The sequence below is a fragment of the Scylla paramamosain genome, unplaced genomic scaffold (assembly GCF_035594125.1).
Source record: "Scylla paramamosain isolate STU-SP2022 unplaced genomic scaffold, ASM3559412v1 Contig82, whole genome shotgun sequence".
Lineage (NCBI taxonomy): Eukaryota > Metazoa > Arthropoda > Malacostraca > Decapoda > Portunidae > Scylla > Scylla paramamosain.
Genome location: NW_026973747.1, coordinates 215,001 through 225,000, shown reverse-complemented (window position 1 = coordinate 225,000; position 10,000 = coordinate 215,001). Strand labels below are relative to the sequence as shown.

Below are 10,000 nucleotides of genomic sequence, written 5' to 3'. Positions count from 1 at the left end.
TTTAATTTTAACCACCCAAAAGAGTCTTTCCTTCACCACTCCCAGACACTCAAATATATCTGATTTTAATTTTAACCACCCAAAAGAGTCTTTCCTTCACCACTCCCAGACACTCAAATATATCGGATTTCCCTTTCACCCACCCAAAAGAGCCTTTCCTTCACCCTCCTCCCTTAACAAAAGTCCAAATTAATATTGTCAGCTTTTTGTGAAAGAGAGAGAGAGAGAGAGAGAGAGAGAGAGAGAGAGAGAGAGAGAGAGAGAGAGAGAGAGAGAGAGAGAGAGAGAGAGAGAGAGAGAGAGAGAGAGAGAGAGAGAGAGAGAGAGAGAGAGAGAAAGTTTGTATATCAATATGCATTTCCTTTTAGCCACAAATTTCGTGGACATTCTCAAAACACACAAAACATTTTTAGCATCATAAACACTATATAACAATACATAAACATAATAATAATAAGATAAACCATCATCAACACCACAAACACCATCAGATCTGCAGCCAATGAGAGCCACACACTATACAACCAAGGCCATTTCGTCAGCCAATGAGGCAACTTCCTCGTGTCTCGGCAGGAGGTCTGATCGCGTGTGTGCAGGCAGACAGGTGAGGTGGAGAGGTAGACATAATAATGAACTTTTTTTTAAATGAATGAATGTGTGACTGGTCTAACAAAGGAGTGGAAGAAGATTGTAGAGATAAGGAAAGAAATTAGCACATAAGTGAGAAGATATAAATTTTGAACACTTGTAATTATGTCTACCTTCTTTTCTCTGTCACCAAAACATGAACAGGTACTTACCACCTCTAATGGACACCACTTCACTGAAAAAAACAAAAAGATAAGATACTCATTTACTCAGCAACTAAAAAAAATAAATAAAATAGATTTGACAATATTACGGGTCATTGTTACTCATAAAGAACTGGGGTCCTGGGCTACCTTGTATGAATTCTTAGTTCTGCATGAAATGTCAGCATTGTCTCTCTGGCAACTCATAGTGAGACAGTGACTGAGTGAAAGAGATTGGTGAATATATAAATTGAAAAAACTGAATAGGTTAATATCAGGGATGTTCCAAGACGTCTCCACCAGTTTTTCTCACCCCCCCAGCTGCTAACTCTGTACAAGGGCCTTATCCGTCCATGTATGGAGTATGCTTCACATGTCTGGGGGGGTTCCACTCATACTGCTCTTCTAGACAGGGTGGAATCAAAAGCTTTTCATCTCATCAACTCCTCTCCTGTAACTGAGTGTCTTCAGCCTCTCTCTCACCACCGCAATGTTGCATATCTAGCTGTCTTCTACCGCTATTTTCATGTTAACTGCTCTTCTGATCTTGCTAACTGCATGCCTCCTCTTATCCCATGGCCTCGCTGCACAACACTTTCTTCTTTCTCTCACCCCTGTTGTAGTACTCACCTGTTGTAGTAGTAGTAGTATTTAGCAGTGGTGACTGTTGTGATGGTTGTACTAATACTATTTTAGGCTCATTGCTGCTAATTCTTCACAGTTCAATTACTTGCAAGGGTTCATACGTGTGAGTGACAGGTTATCTGAAAAGAAAAAGATTAATTTATATATGGTTTTTTAATCACACACACACACACACACACACACACACACACACACACACACAGAGAGAAACCAGTGAAAATCAAGAAAAACCTAGACCAAAACACAATTACATAATTACATATCAACAAAACAACAATAATAACAATAGTAATAATAATGAAAATAAAATAAATAACAATAATAATAGTAATAGTAGTAATAATAATAATAATAATAATAATAATAATATAATAATAATAATTATAATAACAATAAAATTTAATGTAGGCAGGTGATGGCCTTCCACCACTAGTAGTAGTAATAGTAGTAGTAGTAGTAGTAGTAGTAGTAGTAGTAGTAGTAGTAGTAGTAGTAGTAGAGAGAGAAAGAGAGAGACATTTACATATTGGTTACTGTCCTCATGAAAACACATTAAATTTCTCTCTCTCTCTCTCTCTCTCTCTCTTAGACAACAATGTTTATTTGTAAATCTTTGGTCCATCTTATCTGGCAAAATTTCATTAATCAGTCACTATATCTAGCCAAACACGGTTGTAATCTAACGTTCGTAAGCTCCGTGACGATATATGGACGTATCCAAGCCACACAGTAAATGATATAACGAAATATTGATGAAAAATAAAAAATAAAATCTTATTTCATATAACTCAATATTTCACGGTCTTAATTAAACCAAACCTCCCTGAGTATAGTGCACACACACTCCTGGATAACATTTATATACGCTTAAACCTCCACAGGGAATTTTAAAGGCAGAATTCTTAGTTATCATATCGTAATGTACCTCACGTCACCTCACCAGGCAGGGTTTTCATGGCACCAGCTGTTACACTATATCTCAATATTTCACGGTTCTAACTCGTCCTTACCTGGTCAAATATAACATTTATAGCACCAAGGACAAAATATCAGTGAAGTAACACCGCAAGTGACCTACAAACATCACAAATTAAGTGTTAATAAGAGCACCACGGACAAACAGCGGACATGAACCAGCTGACCTAACCCTTCCTCTGAGCATCGACCATATTTCCAGTCTCCGCTTATTTATATGACACCCACTTCGTTACATGGCGCTAAAGGTCTTGGCAAGGTTACCTGTTGATCATAATTATATCTTATAAATTACCTGGTTATGGTCGTGAAGGCTGAAGAAGTGATGTGTATACTTCTGCGACTCTCCACCGTCTGTCCACAAAATGGCCGAGGTAGGGGGAGGAGCTCTATGACGATCCGTTGTATTGAGAGAATTCTAATATTTCTTTTGTTTCCTAGTCTAAGTTAGATTTTATGATTTCTAAAAATGTTGAATTGTTTTTAAAGAGGTTTTTTTTTTTGAGAGGCCCTTACAATACCATATATTTGGGTTTTTTTCTAATTTATATAAGGTCAAGTCATGTATAAATAACACGTGAAAATTATCGATTGCCTCCATTTCCATATATTGTTAAAATACCTTAATTAACATAATAACACAAAAAACTTGTAATAACCCATACTAAAAAGTCGATTCTGATTTAGAGCCGAAAAGTAAACAAATTCAAAAATGCTAACTGAGAAATTTGACACTATATATTTCTAAAAGCTTAAAAAAGAATAATCTAATACAAAAAAAAACGATAAAATATTAAATATATCTAAAAAAAAAACATATATAGCAAGTTGTAGCCGAAGACGAAATTGAGGCAACGAATGTAATTTTGTAAACAAACTGACTTTATATGCTCAAATACGTCAAAATGATTATTTATGCCCTATGCTGGTAGATCCTGCGTCTTACTGAGCTATTAAACCCACATGTACCCTGAAATACTGCAAAGTAGGCCTGAAACAAGAGGCTACATTCTGATTATATTTGGGTAAGCTTACTGTAGTGGAAAGCCTGTTATCAAGCTGTTCGTCTCATCAGTCCCTCTCCTCTAACTGAGTGTCTTCAGCCTCTCCCTCACCACCGCAGTGTTGCATATCTATCTGTCTTCTACCGCTATTTTCATTCTAACTGTTCTTCTGATCTTGCTAACTGCATGCCTCCCCTCCTTCCATGATCTCCCTGCACAACTTTCTTCTTTCTTTTACGACTATTCTGTCCACCTCTCTAATGCAAAAGTTAACCATTCTTCTCATTCTCTCACTCCTATTCTGTCCACCTCTCTAATGCAAGAGTTAACCAGTATTCTCAATCATTCATCCCTTTCTCTGGTAAACTCTGGAACTCCCTGCCTGCTTCTGTATTTCCACCTTCCTGTGACTTCAATTCCTTCAAGAGAGAGGTTTCAACACACTTATTCATCAATTTTTGTCCACTGCTTTGACCCTTTTATGGGACTGCCATTTCAGTGGGCTTTTTTTTTCATTAGATTTTTGTTTCCCTTGGCCAGTGTCACTCATACATAAAAAAATATATATATACAGCAATATCTGTTTACTCCTTCCTGTGACACTCTCTCACTGTAGGAGGTTTCAAAAGAGTATAATGTTAATAACTATAGATTTATTCAACAAATAACTGGTATACAAAAGTCTTGGTTAACAATAAATAAACAGAAATATTAATAGAATTGTGCTTTTTTTGTTAATTCATGGGAAATATTAAGCAAACATCTATAATTTACAGTATACTAACAAACAAACACACACACACACACACACACACACACAATGACAATTACAATAAATTCGAAGCCTATCACATGTACAGGGTCACGGCTGGCCAGACAACCTCACGTCACCTCATATCACTTACATAATGAAATAGAGAGCCACTCCCCCTCTGTCTCACCAGCCAGGCTTATCTGTCTGGGAGAAAAGTGTCAGTATGCATGTCGATATAACAAATGTTGAAATATTACACAAATTATTATATATTACCCACCCTGACCCCCCCTAGTCTACTCGTCATTCATACAGCTTCCTCACCCACCCCCCCTCTCTCTAGTATGCTATAGGTACCCCCCTTCTGCTACCGGCACCTGATATATATTCCTATTTTTATTTATTTATTTATTTACCCTCAAATTTTTTTTATTATTTTTTTTATTATTACAGCTTCCTCACCCCCCCCCTCTCTCTAGTATGCTATAGGTACCCCCCCTTCTGCCATCAACCCCCCCCTTAAGGTACCCCCCCCCCTGATAAATCTTCCTATATTATTTATTTATTTATTTATTTACCCTCTTTTTTATTACTAATATCAAATTTTCTTATTATTACTAATATCTATGCTCTTATTTATTTATTTAACTAATTAACCTAACCTAAAAAAAAAACTGCACACACACACACACGCGCGCGCACACACGTACACACACACACACACACACACACACACACACACACACTCACTCACTCACTAGCCAGTATCTTACCAAAATACTGGCTAGACATACATACATACATAATCCCCAGATCTCTTACCAAAGATCTGGGGAAAAAAAAAAAAAATATCTATATAACACTATATATATATACCCCCCTTGCCCCCCCACCAAAAAAAAAAAAAAAAAAAAATATCATTCATACATCCCACCACCACTACCACCACTACAAAAATAACATACTAATATTCAACATGCCATACAAACCCAGATTATAAAGAAGTAAACTTTCAATATAATCTGAGTTAAACATTCATACACCCCGTCAACCTAATCCTATTAATAACCCTTTCTATGCCTCACTTAACCCTTTCATATATACTCCTGTCATCCTATTAATAACCCTTTCTCTCTCTCTATGCCTCACTTAACCCTTTCATATATACTCCTGTCATCCTATTAATAACCCTTTCTCTCTCTCTCTATGCCTAACTTAACCCTTTCATATATACTAACTTAAAACCATCTTCTATATTAATCTGTGTCAAATATTATATCATTCTGACCTGCCACCTACTTACTTAAAACCCTAAAAAATCTAACCTAATTCTATTAATATCGCTCTTCCCCCCTCTCTCTCTCTCTCTCTATGCCTCACTTAACCCTTAACTAACCTAAACCATCTTCTATATTAATCTGTGTCAAATATCCTAACATTATGGCCTACCACCTATATATTTATACCAAAAAAAATATTCACACACACAACCAAAAAAAAGACATACACACAGATGCACGCACACAGACGCACACGCACAGACGCACACACAGACACACACACAGACGCACACACAGACGCACGCACAGACGCACACCGCAGATGGCTATCCCCAGACCCCCTCCCCCCCACAAAAATATATATATATACAAAACAACACAAAAAACAATACTCCCCTTGTTTGGGTGAAGATCTGCAACACTGCAACACTGCAACACTGTGATGGAAAAACTTGTAATTACTAAGTTAGCTTCTGAGAGGGAAAAAAAAGGTTATTGTGAGTGGATTAAGAGATGGACACATTCATAGGAAAAGTGGAACATCTGTGGTTGGAAATGAGGTATAATTAGTGGAGGAAAGTCTCATAGGAAAAGGTGGAGGACTTGTGGATGTAGGTATAATTTGTGGAGAGGAGACATGGAGGAGAGGAGGGATACCATTAAATTAAGATGGAAATTTGTGTCATCTGAAAGTGTTGTCATTGTACAAGTAATGACTAATATATATATAACAAATATATCCACCAGTTTATAGTAACAGAACACAAGACTTACCGTGAGCCCCGCCGGACTTCAAGGTGAGCTAGCTGTTAGGGAGACAGGGAGAGAGGGAGAGAGGGAGAAACATTAGTTCACAAACCTCCCTCCTTCATTTGGGTATTAAATTATATTAGGAATAAATTATTTCACTCACTCCTACAAACTCAAGGAATGAATGAATGATTTTTTTACAAGAGTACTCTCCCTTAACACACAAATTAATGAATCAATCAATGAATGGCCAAAAAATAACAAATTTAATACACTTTTTCAAATTAACTTCTGACCTAAATTATTACTTAACTCAATCTTGGAGTGAGTGAATTTTCTCTCTGATCAGAATGTTGACTTGACCAAACATTTCAATACTCAAAAACACACACACACACTCACACACAAAAAAAAAAAAAATAAATAAAAATAAGAGGCTAGGATGCACTGGGAGAGGCTGGGATGCACTGGGAGAGGCTGGGATGGACAGACACACACACACACACACACAATTAAAAAATAAAATAAATTCTGAAAAAACAAATTAACGTAACAGGTCAGAAAGACACTTACCACACCCGCAGTTGTGACTCAACCCACGCTTGAGAGTCCTGGGGCTTCTCCCACCAACAGCTTGACGAGAAGGAAGGAATGGGTTAGGTTAGGTTAGGTTAGTAAGGAAGACAGGCCCCCAATATAAGTAACCTAACTGAATCTAACCTAATATATCAGAATAAGGTAGGATATAAGAGGTTGGTTGGAGTGACTCGCAGATGTACGCACCTCTGAAAAAGACGAGAGAAAGTCCTCATTAGTTCGGCTCAAAATTTGTACTTTATTCACGTTTTTTTGCTTATTTTCATTTTATCAAGCAGTATATGTCAAGGTTCTGGCTGTCACAGTACATCACGTCTGGCCAGCCCATACATGTGGAATACAATCAATAATACACTACAAGATTAACTTTATAACACACAAACAGTAACTATATTGATAATTAATTTGCAAGCAGGCAGGCAGATACTTCACAATAAACATTAATTCATATACATGCACACACACACACACTCACAGTATCCACAAGTATAACTGACTACATTGATCATTTTAACTGGTAGGCAGACAGACAGACAGACAGACAGACAGACAGGAGGAGTACAAAGGCTGATAATTATTCCTGATTACACAAGGATGACATAGGAAGGATGACTAGACACTGTTGTACCTCAGAGAAGGGTGACTAAGAGGGGGTCAGGTGGAGGTCTTCAAGTGGTACAGGGGACATGACAAGGGTGACTAAGAGGGGGTCTGGTGGAGGTCTTCAAGTGGTACAGGGGACACAACAAGGGTGACTAAGAGGGGGTCTGGTGGAGGTCTTCAAGTGGTACAGGGGACACAACAAGGGTGACTAAGAGGGAGTCTGGTGGAGGTCTTCAAGTGGTACAGGGGACATGACAAGGGTAACTAAGAGGGGGTCTGGTGGAGGTCTTCAAGTGGCACAGGGGACATGACAAGGGTGACTAAGAGGGGGTCAGGTGGAGGTCTTCAAGTGGCACAGGGGACACAACAAGGGTGACTAAGAGGGGGTCTGGTGGAGGTCTTCAAGTGGTACAGGGGACATGACGAGTAACAAAATCTCTCTCTCTCTCTCTCTCTCTCTCTCTCTCTCTCTCTCTCTCTCTCTCTCTCTCTCTCTCTCTCTCTCTCTCTCTCTCTCTCTCTCTCTCTCTCTCTCTCTCTCTCTCTCTCTCTCTCTCTCTCTCTCTCTCTCTCTCTCTCTCTCTCTCTCTCTCTCTCTCTCTCTCTCTCTCTCTCTCTCTCTCTCTCTCTCTCTCTCTCTCTCTCTCTCTCTCTCTCTCTCTCTCTCTCTCTCTCTCTCTCTCTCTCTCTCTCTCTCTCTCTCTCTCTCTCTCTCTCTCTCTCTCTCTCTCTCTCTCTCTCTCTCTCTCTCTCTCTCTCTCTCTCTCTCTCTCTCTCTCTCTCTCTCTCTCTCTCTCTCTCTCTCTCTCTCTCTCTCTCTCTCTCTCTCTCTCTCTCTCTCTCTCTCTCTCTCTCTCTCTCTCTCTCTCTCTCTCTCTCTCTCTCTCTCTCTCTCTCTCTCTCTCTCTCTCTCTCTCTCTCTCTCTCTCTCTCTCTCTCTCTCTCTCTCTCTCTCTCTCTCTCTCTCTCTCTCTCTCTCTCTCTCTCTCTCTCTCTCTCTCTCTCTCTCTCTCTCTCTCTCTCTCTCTCTCTCTCTCTCTCTCTCTCTCTCTCTCTCTCTCTCTCTCTCTCTCTCTCTCTCTCTCTCTCTCTCTCTCTCTCTCTCTCTCTCTCTCTCTCTCTCTCTCTCTCTCTCTCTCTCTCTCTCTCTCTCTCTCTCTCTCTCTCTCTCTCTCTCTCTCTCTCTCTCTCTCTCTCTCTCTCTCTCTCTCTCTCTCTCTCTCTCTCTCTCTCTCTCTCTCTCTCTCTCTCTCTCTCTCTCTCTCTCTCTCTCTCTCTCTCTCTCTCTCTCTCTCTCTCTCTCACACACACTCTCTCTCTCTCACACACACACACACACACACACACACACAACATTAAGGCAATATTAGACACAAGGTTCGGATAACAAGCACAGAGAGGCACAGCTTGCGGCAAATCTTCCATGAGTGTTGCTGCTGAACTGACAGGCTGAGTGGGGTTAGGTGGGTGACCTGTCTGGTGACCCATACGACTCAACACGTCACTCTTGACCTCTTGACCTTCAGTATGCCAGCACTCATCCCACACCTGTCTGTCTGTCTGTCTGTCTGTCTGTGTGTCGCATCATCGCACTTCTTAAATCTGAAAGAAATATTTAGTGTTAGTCACCTGCAATGTATTTTTTATTTTATTTACAGTTTTTTTTCAGAATATTAAGTTTTTGAGTGTGTGTGTGTGTGTGTGTGTGTGTGTGTGTGTGTGTGTGTGTGTGTGTGTGTGTGTGTGTGTGTGTGTGTGTTTTGAGGCATTTTCTTGGTGTTTTAATTGTCTTAGATAAATATAACCAGTGTTTTTTATCAATTATCTTTTCCAATTGTTACTCATCAATCTCTCTCTCCCCCTCTCTCCCTCTGTCTCTCTCTCTCTCTCTCTCTCTCTCTCTCTCTCTCTCTCTCTCTCTCTCTCTCTCTCTCTCTCTCTCTCTCTCTCTCTCTCTCTCTCTCTCTCTCTCTCTCTCTCTCTCTCTCTCTCTCTCTCTCTCTCTCTCTCTCTCCCTGTCTCTCTCTCTCTCTCTCTCTCTCTCTCTCTCTCTCTCTCTCTCTCTCTCTCTCTCTCTCTCTCTCTCTCTCTCTCTGTCTCTCTCTCTCTCTCCCTCTGTCTCTCTCTCTCTCTCTCTCTCTCTCTCTCTCTCTCTCTCTCTCTCTCTCTCTCTCTCTCCCTGTCTCTCTCTCCCTGTCTCTCTCTCTCTCCCTGTCTCTCTCTCTCTCCCTGTCTCTCTCTCTCCCTGTCTCTCTCTCTCCCTGTCTCTCTCTCTCCCTCTGTCTGAATGCATTATTAATATTCCTGAGCTGAGGTAAAGACTACTTCTGGTGCCATTTGTCTCACCTCACCTCACCTCAAATACTTGTCTCATCTTCTTTCATAAATAAAGCAATAGAAAAACAAAAAAATAAACAAACCGGCCTCCGTTTATCACCTATACATCTTCATCTGTGGGTCACGGCAGATTTTGGAAGGTCTTGGAAGGTCTCGGAAGGTCTCGGTTCACCTGAAAAAGTCCACTAAATTACCTTTTTTTCCCTTCTGAAAGAGTTCAAGTCACAGGAAGGTGGAAATAGAGGCAGGCAGGGAATGTTTACC

The 10,000-nt window shown here is 39.9% G+C and overlaps 4 long non-coding RNA genes across 5 annotated transcripts in view; 1 reads left to right on the top strand and 3 right to left on the bottom strand.

The window, feature by feature from the left end:
• The window catches only part of LOC135098809 (uncharacterized), an 8,611-nt gene extending 5,827 nt beyond the window's left edge, over nt 1–2,784 (bottom strand). The window contains exons 1-3 of the long non-coding RNA XR_010267401.1: nt 2,707–2,784; nt 1,422–1,555; nt 801–823 (exon numbers count right to left, since the gene is read on the bottom strand). This is a non-coding gene — a long non-coding RNA (uncharacterized LOC135098809). The remainder of the gene's footprint in view (nt 1–800; nt 824–1,421; nt 1,556–2,706) is intronic.
• Nucleotides 2,785–5,090: 2,306 nt separating this feature from the next.
• LOC135098804 (uncharacterized) lies at nt 5,091–6,881 on the bottom strand. The gene is made up of 3 exons (XR_010267399.1): nt 6,773–6,881; nt 6,224–6,255; nt 5,091–5,886 (listed from the first exon to the last, which is right to left on the bottom strand). It is a non-coding gene; the product is annotated as an uncharacterized LOC135098804 (long non-coding RNA).
• Nucleotides 6,882–7,569: 688 nt separating this feature from the next.
• LOC135098796 (uncharacterized) lies at nt 7,570–7,910 on the top strand. Its single transcript, XR_010267389.1, has 2 exons — nt 7,570–7,684; nt 7,741–7,910. It is a non-coding gene; the product is annotated as an uncharacterized LOC135098796 (long non-coding RNA).
• A 672-nt stretch (nt 7,911–8,582) lies between these two features.
• The window catches only part of LOC135098798 (uncharacterized), a 3,533-nt gene continuing 2,115 nt past the window's right edge, over nt 8,583–10,000 (bottom strand). Inside the window, exons 3-4 of one of the 2 annotated variants that reach the window (XR_010267391.1) lie at nt 9,820–9,908; nt 8,583–9,001 (exon numbers count right to left, since the gene is read on the bottom strand). This is a non-coding gene — a long non-coding RNA (uncharacterized LOC135098798). The remainder of the gene's footprint in view (nt 9,002–9,819; nt 9,909–10,000) is intronic. The other variant, XR_010267390.1, reaches the window with a different exon arrangement.